The sequence below is a fragment of the Anolis carolinensis genome, chromosome 4, assembly GCF_035594765.1.
Source record: "Anolis carolinensis isolate JA03-04 chromosome 4, rAnoCar3.1.pri, whole genome shotgun sequence".
Taxonomy (NCBI): Eukaryota; Metazoa; Chordata; class Lepidosauria; order Squamata; family Dactyloidae; genus Anolis; species Anolis carolinensis.
The window spans coordinates 252,368,697-252,379,295 of NC_085844.1; positions in this window are offsets into that span (position 1 = coordinate 252,368,697).

Below are 10,599 nucleotides of genomic sequence, written 5' to 3' on the forward strand. Positions count from 1 at the left end.
AGCCCCAAAACGGGACTACTGACAATATTCATCATCATCATCATCATCATCATCATCATCATCATCATTTAATTACTTATTAATTGCCCTCCATCCACGATGCTCTATAATATAAGAGGGGCAATTCTCTATACTAAAAGGACGGTCACTCACGCTTTCCTCTATCAATGGGATGAGGTCGTTATGGTTTGCTAAGACTCCTAGAGCCCTTCCATTCTGTGTTTGTTTCATTGCGTGTTCATTTTCCACTACCTTTGCAGATTTGTGATCCCACCAGTTCTTTACTGCTGGCAGGTGGTATTTGTGGCATAAATTCCAGTGAATCATTTGGGCCACATAGTTGTGCCTCTGTTTGTAGTCTGTCTGTGCAATTTTCTTGCAGCAGCTGAGAATGTGATCAATGGTTTCGTTAGCTTCCTTGCACAGTCTGCATTTTGGGTCATCAGCTGATTTTTCGATCTTGGCCTGAATTGCCTTTGTCCTGATGTCTTGCTCCTGGGCTGCAAGGATCAGGCCTTCTGTCTCCTTCTTCAGGGTCCCATTCGTGAGCCAGAGCCAGGTCTTCTCCTTATCAGCTTTCCTTCAATTTTGTCAAGGAACTTTCCATGCAATGCTTTGTTGTGCCAACTGTCAGCTCTAGTTTGTAGTGCGGTTTTCTTATACTGTTTTTTTTTCCTGCTGTGCTTTGAGGAGTTTCTTATTTTTGACTTCAATCAAAGCAGGTTCTTCACTTTGCTTTACATATTCTGCCAGGGCATGTTCTATTATTATTATTATTATTATTATTATTATTATTATTATTATTAGGTTCCTAGGAACCATCAAAATGAACAAAACCTGGCAGCCAGCATTAAAAAATTCTACAATGTGGACAGTAAATAAAGAACAACACTCCGAAAATAAGGGTATCCCAGACAGGAAACAACCAGAGCCAGCTAACACCTCCCAACAAAGGATCCCCTCAGGGAGGAAACAACCATGCTTTGAAGCTGCAAGCCCATTCAATGCTAATCAAGGTGACTTGTTTGCCTCCACAAACAAAACCCCACTTAGGATGATGCCACAGCAATGCGTGGCAGGGCACAGCTAGTCCTATATATCTCCCACCCCTTCTTGCCCTTTTCAGCCTCCTTCCGGCATGGGCTCCAGACTCAGGGTGAGTGTTCATGCCCAAGTGAGGGATCCAGCCTGGACACAGAAGCCAGATTAGCTTTTACACTAGTAAATAAAACCTTCCCCATAAAAGCACTCTGGGCCTCTCCCGGCGCTTGCTCGCTTTTTATAGCCTCTGCATATTTCACTCCTTGCAACTGGTAGGCAGCCGGCTCCCATTTCCTCTGCGTTGCAATTAAAAGGTGAAATGCAAATTATAATGGGACGCTTGACTGAAATGAAATAGTTATAGCTAATTGCAGCTGCCCCCTTTTCCTGCCGCCAGATGAAAAGTGCATCGCGTATGAGTTATGTTTTTGCAAAGAGAAGCTTGCAGAGCCTCAGCATCAGGATGCGTTGCCTTCTTGGACTGCAGCTCTCAGAATCCCCCAGCCATCGTGGCCATAACTGTTTTATGCACTTCTTTATTTCATGCATTTGCAGTATTTCATCCTAAGTTGTCCTCGGTGCCATCTATGTGAGTCAGAATATCAATGCGATGCAAAGCAAAGCAACACGAGCAGGAGAAAAACAATGACAATTTGGAAAGGACTTGAGTGAGATGGCGGCTTTTACAAATAGGCTCCCCATTGCTGTATTCACAAGGGGAGTTCAAACTTTGCTTTGCTTTTCACTGGGTATTGATATACATTAGGGACACACACAAACACACAAAAAGAATTAGGGTCAGGATATCTCCAAGCAAACACTCGACACAGGAATCAATGATGGGTACCAGAACTAATTAAACGAAGATGTTGAAACACTTCAAGATTTTCGGTACCTTTATTCAATCATTGATCAGGATAGAAACAGAAGTCCAGGAATCAGAAGAAGACAAAGACTTAGAAAGACAGCTATGAAGAAGCAAGGCAAGACCCTATATCTATGTGTGGTCATGAATTTGCACAGTGGAGAAAGTGGAGAAAAGGAGAACGAATTCACCTGAAATGTGGTGCTGGTGGAGAATTCTTCCTATGCCATGGACTACTAAAAAGACAAATCAATGGGTCCAAGAGCAAATCAGGTCTGAGCTCCTGCTATGCAATTTTAGCTTCTGCAAGAACCACAGGTTCGGAGCCTGGCATGTCAAGCTTCCCAGAAGCCCAGACGAGAAACAGATGGGTTGAAGTCAAAATCAGAGGCTTTATTCTCAATGGCTAGAGAGGATGTCAACAGAGACAGAACTCCAAAGAACTGACATACTGTGATTCAGAATAAACAGGAATATTATTTATTGCATTTGATAGCTATTCCAAGGCACCATCCAACACAGGCATGGGCCAACTTCAGCCCTCCAGGTGTTTTGGACTTCAACTCCCACAATTCTTAACAGCTTACTGGCTATTAGGAACTGTGGAAGTTGAAGTCCAAAACACCCGGAGGGCCCAAAATTGGCCATGCCTGATCCAATATCATTGGTGGTTGGTGTTTGTTGTGGTGGGAAACTTTAATAAACTGTCATTGGATCATTTTGAAGAGTTAAGTCCATGTATTGATCTATCCGTGAGAGGAGCACAATTGGGAAGGAACGTGGTGGGGGTAAGCAATAATAATAGGCTGATCCAGAGGCTTTTGCACAAACCCATGGTTTGTCCTCCAAGTCTTCCCAGGGTATGTGAGGATGTTATGATAATTGTGAGGTGGCATCCTGTGGCTTGAGGTGCAGTGGGACAGCATTCCAAGGAAATTCATGAAAGTTTCCTACTACAAGTGTGTAAAGTTCCATTGGTCGATTCATATTTTGGATAATTTTGGAGATCTGGCAGCCGAGCCTCTGGAAAAAGGACCGGGAAGGAGCCCTTTGGAGTAAAAAATGGACCACCAAATCTTTCAGCTAAACATTTAGCATGATTCGTACTTACTTTTTACATCAGTATTCTGACCATTTGTTTGTTTTACAAGCACAAGCAGCAGTCTTTCAGTGGTGAGGGCAATGGAGCTGAGCAGTGAGCGGAGACACACTCGCTGGATCAGTTCAACCAATCACAGGCCTGGATCTATCCATTCTCTTCTCCTCTTGTGGCTCGTATTGGTGTGGAATTCAAACCCCCAGAAACCCTCTTGTGGTTTTTTAAAAATGTTCTTGGTAAAAACTTTTTAAAATTCCCATAGAACAGTGAAACAAAGAAATGATTTGAACCTTGGCAGGCTTGCAGGAATAAATGTGTCCTACAAATGTGGCAAGTTTCCTCCTGGTAGCCATAAAAATGACCGAGAGATTAGTATCTAAAGTTTTCCCATTGGCACCAATGAATTAAATCTTCCTGGAATGTAAATGGAACTCCAGATCCCAAATTATGGATCCAACCACCCCCCCCCTCCAGAATTTCATCATTTTTCTCAGAAATGGAATCAAAATGGTACAGATTTCTGCTGTTTTGCAGACCTGTAGTTTTTAGAAGACAAATGGAGAAGTGTCATGGCTTCCTGTATGTCTCAAAGGAACCACAGATCAAAATTCATATTTTTGGGGTTCAGTTTTCGATGGCTTAACTGAATCTGTGGCACTTTGGCTATATCACGAGGCAACATGGCTCTCTAGAAAAAAGCAATGATGCTTGAGAAGTAGAAGGCAGTGGGAAAAGAAGAAGATTGCATTTCAAGTGGATCACCTCAGGAAGCGATGTTGGCCTTGGCTTTGCAAGACTTGATTAAGGCTTTTGAAGAGAGGTGGGCTCAAAGGCTATTGCGGGATAGGTGCGTGATTTATAGTTTTACAACTATGCCCTCCATGGAAACGCTGCATATTGGACACAATGTCACAGAGACAGGCAAAAACAACAGAGTACTTATCAGCAGAGGACAACTCCAACATCTGATCTTGTTCAGGACACTGTTTAGAAAACTCATAGATTTAGTTTTCATCCAAAATGTCAGGAGGCTTTAATCTTGGCACATGGCTCTATATACACCTGCTGGCTTGTCATCAGCCAAGGACAAATATATGATGCAAACCTTGGTCATGAATGTCACTTGACCATGATCCACACTTTTCTGCATTTTCCTTAGGTATTACATCATTACCCACTTAACCATTCCACAGGTGTGTTATCACATGTCCATTAGAACTGTATTTTACACAATAGAATCACTGCCAATGCATTTCTATCTAACAGAGGTCTCTTGTTCCTGGGGTCATTATAAGTCAAAGTTACCTTGATGCAGTTCACAGCAAGAAACCAGAAGATCCTCCAGAAATGAATCCACTCCTATGGATTCTCATGTTCTGTTGATATTCTGCAATTGTGAACCAGACACCTTGACCAATTTACTGCAAGGCATGGAAGTGATGGGCACCTCGAGGTCATCTAGTCCAACCACTGTTTTAAGTGTTGTGAGCCACTTTGAGTCTTGTTAAGAGAAGAAAGTGGGATATAAACAAGAAAGGAAATCTAAACCTAAAGCATCTCTGGGAGGAGGTCATTTGAGCTCTGTTTACAAACCAACAGCAAAGGAAGGTCCACTGCTTTTGGAAGAAGTCTGCTGCAAAACTCTACGAGTCTTACCTTTTGCCCACTTCTGCCTCCAGATATTCTGTAGAGACATGAAACCAAAGTCTGGATCACGAAAGCCATTACGGTCATTACTTTTGGGCAGGTGAGAACATCTCAATCCTACCTTTTCACATCTCAGACTAAATTTAGTGTAAACCATAGAGAGGCCGTATAATTCTCTTGCAAGGACTTTTGGTTCCGTAAGCGTCCTAATTAGTGCTGCAGATGGTGTGACATCAAACACGATGATACCGTTTTTATGGCCAAAGGACGGCAAGGAAGGGAATTGTGCTTTGTTGGTGCCTCTGCAGCCATTCAGATTCTCACAAGGGCGAAAACCAAGAATCCGCTCACACAGGTGCCTTACAACAAGGTCGAATAACCAAATCGTTTTGTAGTCAATCTCATATATGAGCAAATATATTCAATACTTAAACTTTGACCCACATTACGGTGTAGGCAGAGGAGCAACCACAGCCAATATGGGCTCAGTTATTAATAGTTCAGATTTCTTTCTGGACTATTAAGAAGATATCTAATGTGCTGAAATCCTGTCCAACCCATTGTCACACCTCAGGTTAGCTTCACCTTGCTAAATACGCCAGGCTGTACACAGGTTGAAGTCTTTAATAGTTTATTAGGAAATAGGAAAATAATAGTTCTTAAAAAGCAAAAGTTGTTATGGTACTCTCTGAGTGGTTAGACTCAAATTAACCCTCTCTGCGGGAGATTCCACCAATAATCAGCAGAGTAGCAAAAGCAAAGCTTTCAAATGCAACAGTTACTTACACGGGGTGAGCAAAGAGAAGCCTTTGACCATTTAGGATTGCAATGGACTTCAGAGTCTCAATAAAAGTTCAAAAAGTATTTATTCAGGTAAAAAGAACTCCATTGTAGATAGAAAGGCTTGGGAGCTGTCTAGTCTACTCTAGACTGGTTTCTAAGGAAAAATAAGAAAGGAAAAATAACAAACATCTAAATAGTTACATCTTGCCAGGAGAGATGGCAGGACGTGTTGTTAGCTTGAAGAACAAAGGGAGAAGAGAGAACCAAAATGGTTCCAACCTCATGGTCCAGTTTATTGGGGCCATAAAAGACATTCTGACCAATGGGAAGTTAGTGTCCCTAAAGATTCACATTTCTACTAACTTCAGAGTAAGGGATGTGACGTGAACAGGATAGAGTGAAACACAGTAAAGCCTGTCTAGGCATGCTTTGGAAAGGATTCCCTCAATCTAACTCTATCATCTATCTGACTACATCTAGACTTGAGTAGTCCAGGGTGATTCCCAACAAAAGTAAAGTTCCAAAAGATTGTTGCAAAACAAGGCTATAAAGAATAATCCAAGAAAACGTTAGGCATAAAACAAGTTTCCATTAATGCATGACAAAGTCCCATGAACATGAATACACAAAGGCTGCAAGATAATCAGGGAAAGCAAGAGTTTGCTTCCTGACTCAAACAAGAAATTGCTTTGACAAAGGTTTCTCTCTCAGCACACTCTTTTAATACCCTTTGCATAGTATGAATGCATTCCTTTGGCCTCTGACCTCTCTCTTGTTTGCTATTCTAACACTGCGAACCCGGAATTCCAAACGGCCAGCTCAATCTAAAGATTCCATTTCATCAAGGCCAGACAGCTCATTAGAATTAGTGTCTGTCTGCATGCTATCAGGCTGGGAGCTGTCCTCCCTTCTTGAGTCAATTTGCACCTGGCTAGCTTCAGTATCATCTTCAGTATCATCAACACCATTCCCTGCCATGGGAAAGCCTCCCTGTTCCTCATCTTCCACAGCAGGAACACTCTGAACCTGAATCCCATAACCCCTACCAGAGTCACTCTGAGGCTGAGTCACAACACCCATAGATTCGGGAATCCTAGAATCCTAAAGGGATCCCCAAAGGTCATCTAGTCTAACCCCCTTCAGCTTTGCAGGAAGGCACAATCAAAGCACTCTTGACAGATGGCCATCCACTACTCTATAAGGTTATCAATTCCACTGTCAAACAGTTCTGACCATCAGGAAGTTCTTCCTAATGTTTAGGTAGAATATCGTTTCCTGCAACTTGAATCCATTGTTCCATTGTATCCTGGTCTCCAAAACATCAACAGACAGGCTTTCTAATGTGACTTCCTTCCATTAACGTAAACATAGCTCTCATGTCCCTTTCTCTCAGCCTTCTTTACTCCAAGCTAAACAGGCCCATCTCCCTCAGCCGCTCCTCAGAGGGATTCATAGTTTCCACACCTTTGCCCTCCTCTAGTCCCCTACCGTTTTGTCCATCTCCTTGAATTGTGATGTTCCAGAACTGGACACAGCGTACCAGTGAAATTCAGAGCAGAGCAGGGTAAAATGACCTTACTCCTTCTCTATGATTTTCCCTCTATGTTGGGACAACTAAATTACAAAGTTCAGGGCAAAATCTAGAACTCATTTCAGTCTGATTGTCACAGAAACTGCCAGCCAGGAAAGGCAGAACGTGAACACAACCAGAAAGGACACAAAGGACGCAAAGACTGTAAGAGCAGTTCAGTGGATATTGCCTTAGAGGTTGTTGATCCATCCTTCTTTGGGGCCCTTAAACAGACTTTGCATGGACATCTTTTGGGAGTAATTTAATTGTGTCTTCCTGCATGGCCAAAGAGATTTAGACTTGATGGCCTTTGGAGGTCCCTTCTAACTCTAGTGAATGGCAAGGTGTTGGTCTTTCCTTCTTTGGTGGAGTCTTTAAACAGAGCTTACATGGATATCTTTCAGGACTGGTTGAATTGTGTCTTCTTACATGGCCAAAGAGGTTTGGACTGGATGCCCTTTGGGAGACCCCCTCAAACTCTAATGTAACAGACTGCCTTGGAGGGTGTTGGCCTCTCCGTCTTTGGATGAGCATCTTTCAGGAGTAGTTTAGTTGAGCAGATGCCTGCATGGCCGAAGTGGACTGGATGACCTTTGGGGGTCCCTTCCAGATCTAGTGGAACAGACTGTTTTGGAGGACATTGGTCCATCCTTCTTTGGAAGGGTCCTGAAACAGAGGTTGGGTGGTCATATTTCAGGAGGGCTTCAGTTGTGGGTCCTTGTGCCAACAAGAATCATATCATAATACAGACCACATGGGTCATCTATTCCAATCACCTGCCATGCAGGAAAAGCACAGTCAAAGCACTCTTCATAGATCGCCATCCAGCCTCTGTTCATAAGCCTCCTCTACACTTCAAGGCAGGGAGTTCCACTGCTGAACATCTCTTCTTACAGCCAGGAAGTTCTTCCTAATGTTCAGATGTCATTTGAACCCATGGCTCCGAGTTTTAGTTTCCGGGGCAGCAGAAGACAAGCCTGCTCCCTCTTCCTTAGGATACCCTTTCACATATGTATACATGGCTCTCATGTCTCCTCTCCACCTTCTCTTCTGTAGGATAAACATGCCCAGTTCTTTAAGATGCTCCTCATTGGGATTCATGGTCTCCAGACCTTTGATCCTTCTAGTCCCCCTCTTCACTTGGACACATTCCATCTTAGAGTCAATCTTTCTTAACTGTGGGGCCCAGAATTGGACACAGTATGATTCCAGGTAAAGAGGTCTAACCAAAGCCAAATAGAGAGGCACCATCACTTCTCTCGATCTGGACATTAGACTCCTTTGGATACAGCCCAAAATCCCATTGGTTTTTCTAGCTGCTGCATCACACTCTTGGCTCATATTCAACTTGTCATCCACATGATCCTTCTCACATGGACTGTTGTGGAGCCAGGCATCACCTATCCTGTATCTCTGAATTTCATTTTTTCTGCATAAGTGGAATATTTTACATTTGTTCTTGTTGAAATTCATTTTGTTACTTTTGGCCCATCATCGCTCTAATCTGTTATGGTCCCTTTGCATCCTGATCCTGTTCACTGGAGTGTTATACCTCCTAATTTGGTCCCATCTGCAAACCTGATAAGCATGCCCTCTAAACCTTTATCCAAATCATTATGTTGAACAGAACTGGGCCCAGAACTCAACCTTCTTTATGGCACTCCAGTAGTTACTTCTTTCCAGGATGAAGAGGGGGAACCATTGAAGAAAAGCACCCTTTGGGTTCGGTCACTTAACCAATTCCAGATCCACCTAAGAGTAGCCTTGCCTAGCCCATATTTGACTAGTTTGCTTGCAAGAAGGTCATGGGGGAGTGTCAGAGGGTCCAACGTTATCCATTCCATTAGTTGTCTGCAACAAAAAAATACTCAAGTAGCTGTTTGTAACACTCCCAGTAACTCCTTTATTTCAGACACACCAACAACTCAAATCTAGTTGAGCTCCCCTTCTTCTCCCACTCTTCTTCTTATCTCCCTTCTTCACTCCCTCCTTCCAATTACTCCACATCTGTCTCGGTGCTTGCATTGATTCAGCATCCTTGGATCTTGCTGGTGTTTTAAAGGAACAGCTTCTTTCTAACTCCAGGGCGAGACCCTCCACTGTCTCCCCCTTACAGGAAGTTTGTCGAAGGCCTAACTACAATGAAGATATACTACAACTGCAGCATTCCCTGTATCTACCAAGCTTGGAACTCTATAAAAAAGAGATAAAATAGTCTAGCATGACCTGTTTTTGAGAAATCATGCTCACTTTTAGTGATCGCAGCATTCCTTTCTAAGTGTCCTGTTTTGTCTTTCAGTAAGTAAATGAAAACTGGTTTACTTCAGCAAAACATAAAGAACAGCACACTTAGGCATATAATGCAAAAGAAAGCAAGGACGTTTTAGGGCAAACACAGTTCTTAAGTCTCTGATAAATTCCCAAATCAAGTAGCAGTCTTACTTCAGACAAAGAAACAGCAATAAATACTTAGGAGCAGTTTCCCAGATGCAGAGTCGAAGCAGGCACAAGGGGAGCGAAGGCTTAGGCATGAGAGTCTGTTTGTTACCAGCAAAAGCTGACTGCACCTGCTTCTGATTTATAGCCCTGAGTTCCCCCACAGCTGCTTGGGTGGTTCCCAATTACTTGGCTGCATTTCTGGCAGCTATTCTAGCTGAATGATATCTCTGCTCTGTTTCCTTTCACCTTTCCTGAAATGTGGGTACTTGAAAAATCTCCTCCTCAGATTCCAACTGCCCCTCTGGCTCATGAACACTTTCCTGCTCCCCTTCCTCTTCTGAAGAAGAGGAATCTCTACACTAAGTGATTGCAGACTGCCTCCTTCATGATCTGCTCTAGAATCTTAAGGTCAGGCTGACCGGACACTGGTCATTGTTGAGGTCCTCTTTTTTCTCCTTCTTGAAGATCGGGACAACATTGGCCCTCCTCCAGTCTGCTAGGACTTCTCCTGTTCTCCAAGAATTCTTGGAGATGACCCTTGAGGTCCCTCCCAACTCTATGTTTCCATGCCATTGTGCTTACTCTTTCTGCTTTTGTGACTTCGACTCATGGCTTCTGTCTGGCTTGACGCAGCCATAATGTGCCAGTGAGAGACGAGGCTATTATTACCGGCCCGAAGCATCTCCGTGGCCTTGAGCCCCTTGACACCATGATGCCATCCGCGTGCTCATCAGCTTGAAGGATGTGGCTTTCCGAAAAGGTCAGAACAAATCCCTATAAGCCCATTTCCTCTCTGGTTCCCCCCTTGTTTGGGACGGGAGATGAATTCTGACGTTTATTCAAACGCATTCATTCCTGGCCCTGATTTTCTGGTTAAGTGGTCTAATCTCTCTCTGTTAATAGGGGAAAGTAAAAATGTAAGAGTGCAGCCCATGAAATATAAATGCCGCGAACTCATAAAGGCTGCCTTTGCCAAGGCTGTTTGCATACATTAGGCATGCAACGTATTGCATTGCGGGAGGGAAAATGGGGGGGGGGGTCTGCCTGTTCCCCCCTCCCCGGCTCTGCAAAAAGCCCTCGCCTGCTCAAGGCCCCTCTTCCGCACAGAATACAATCAAGCCGCTCCGTAATAGTCTCTAATACCAGATTTGGAGG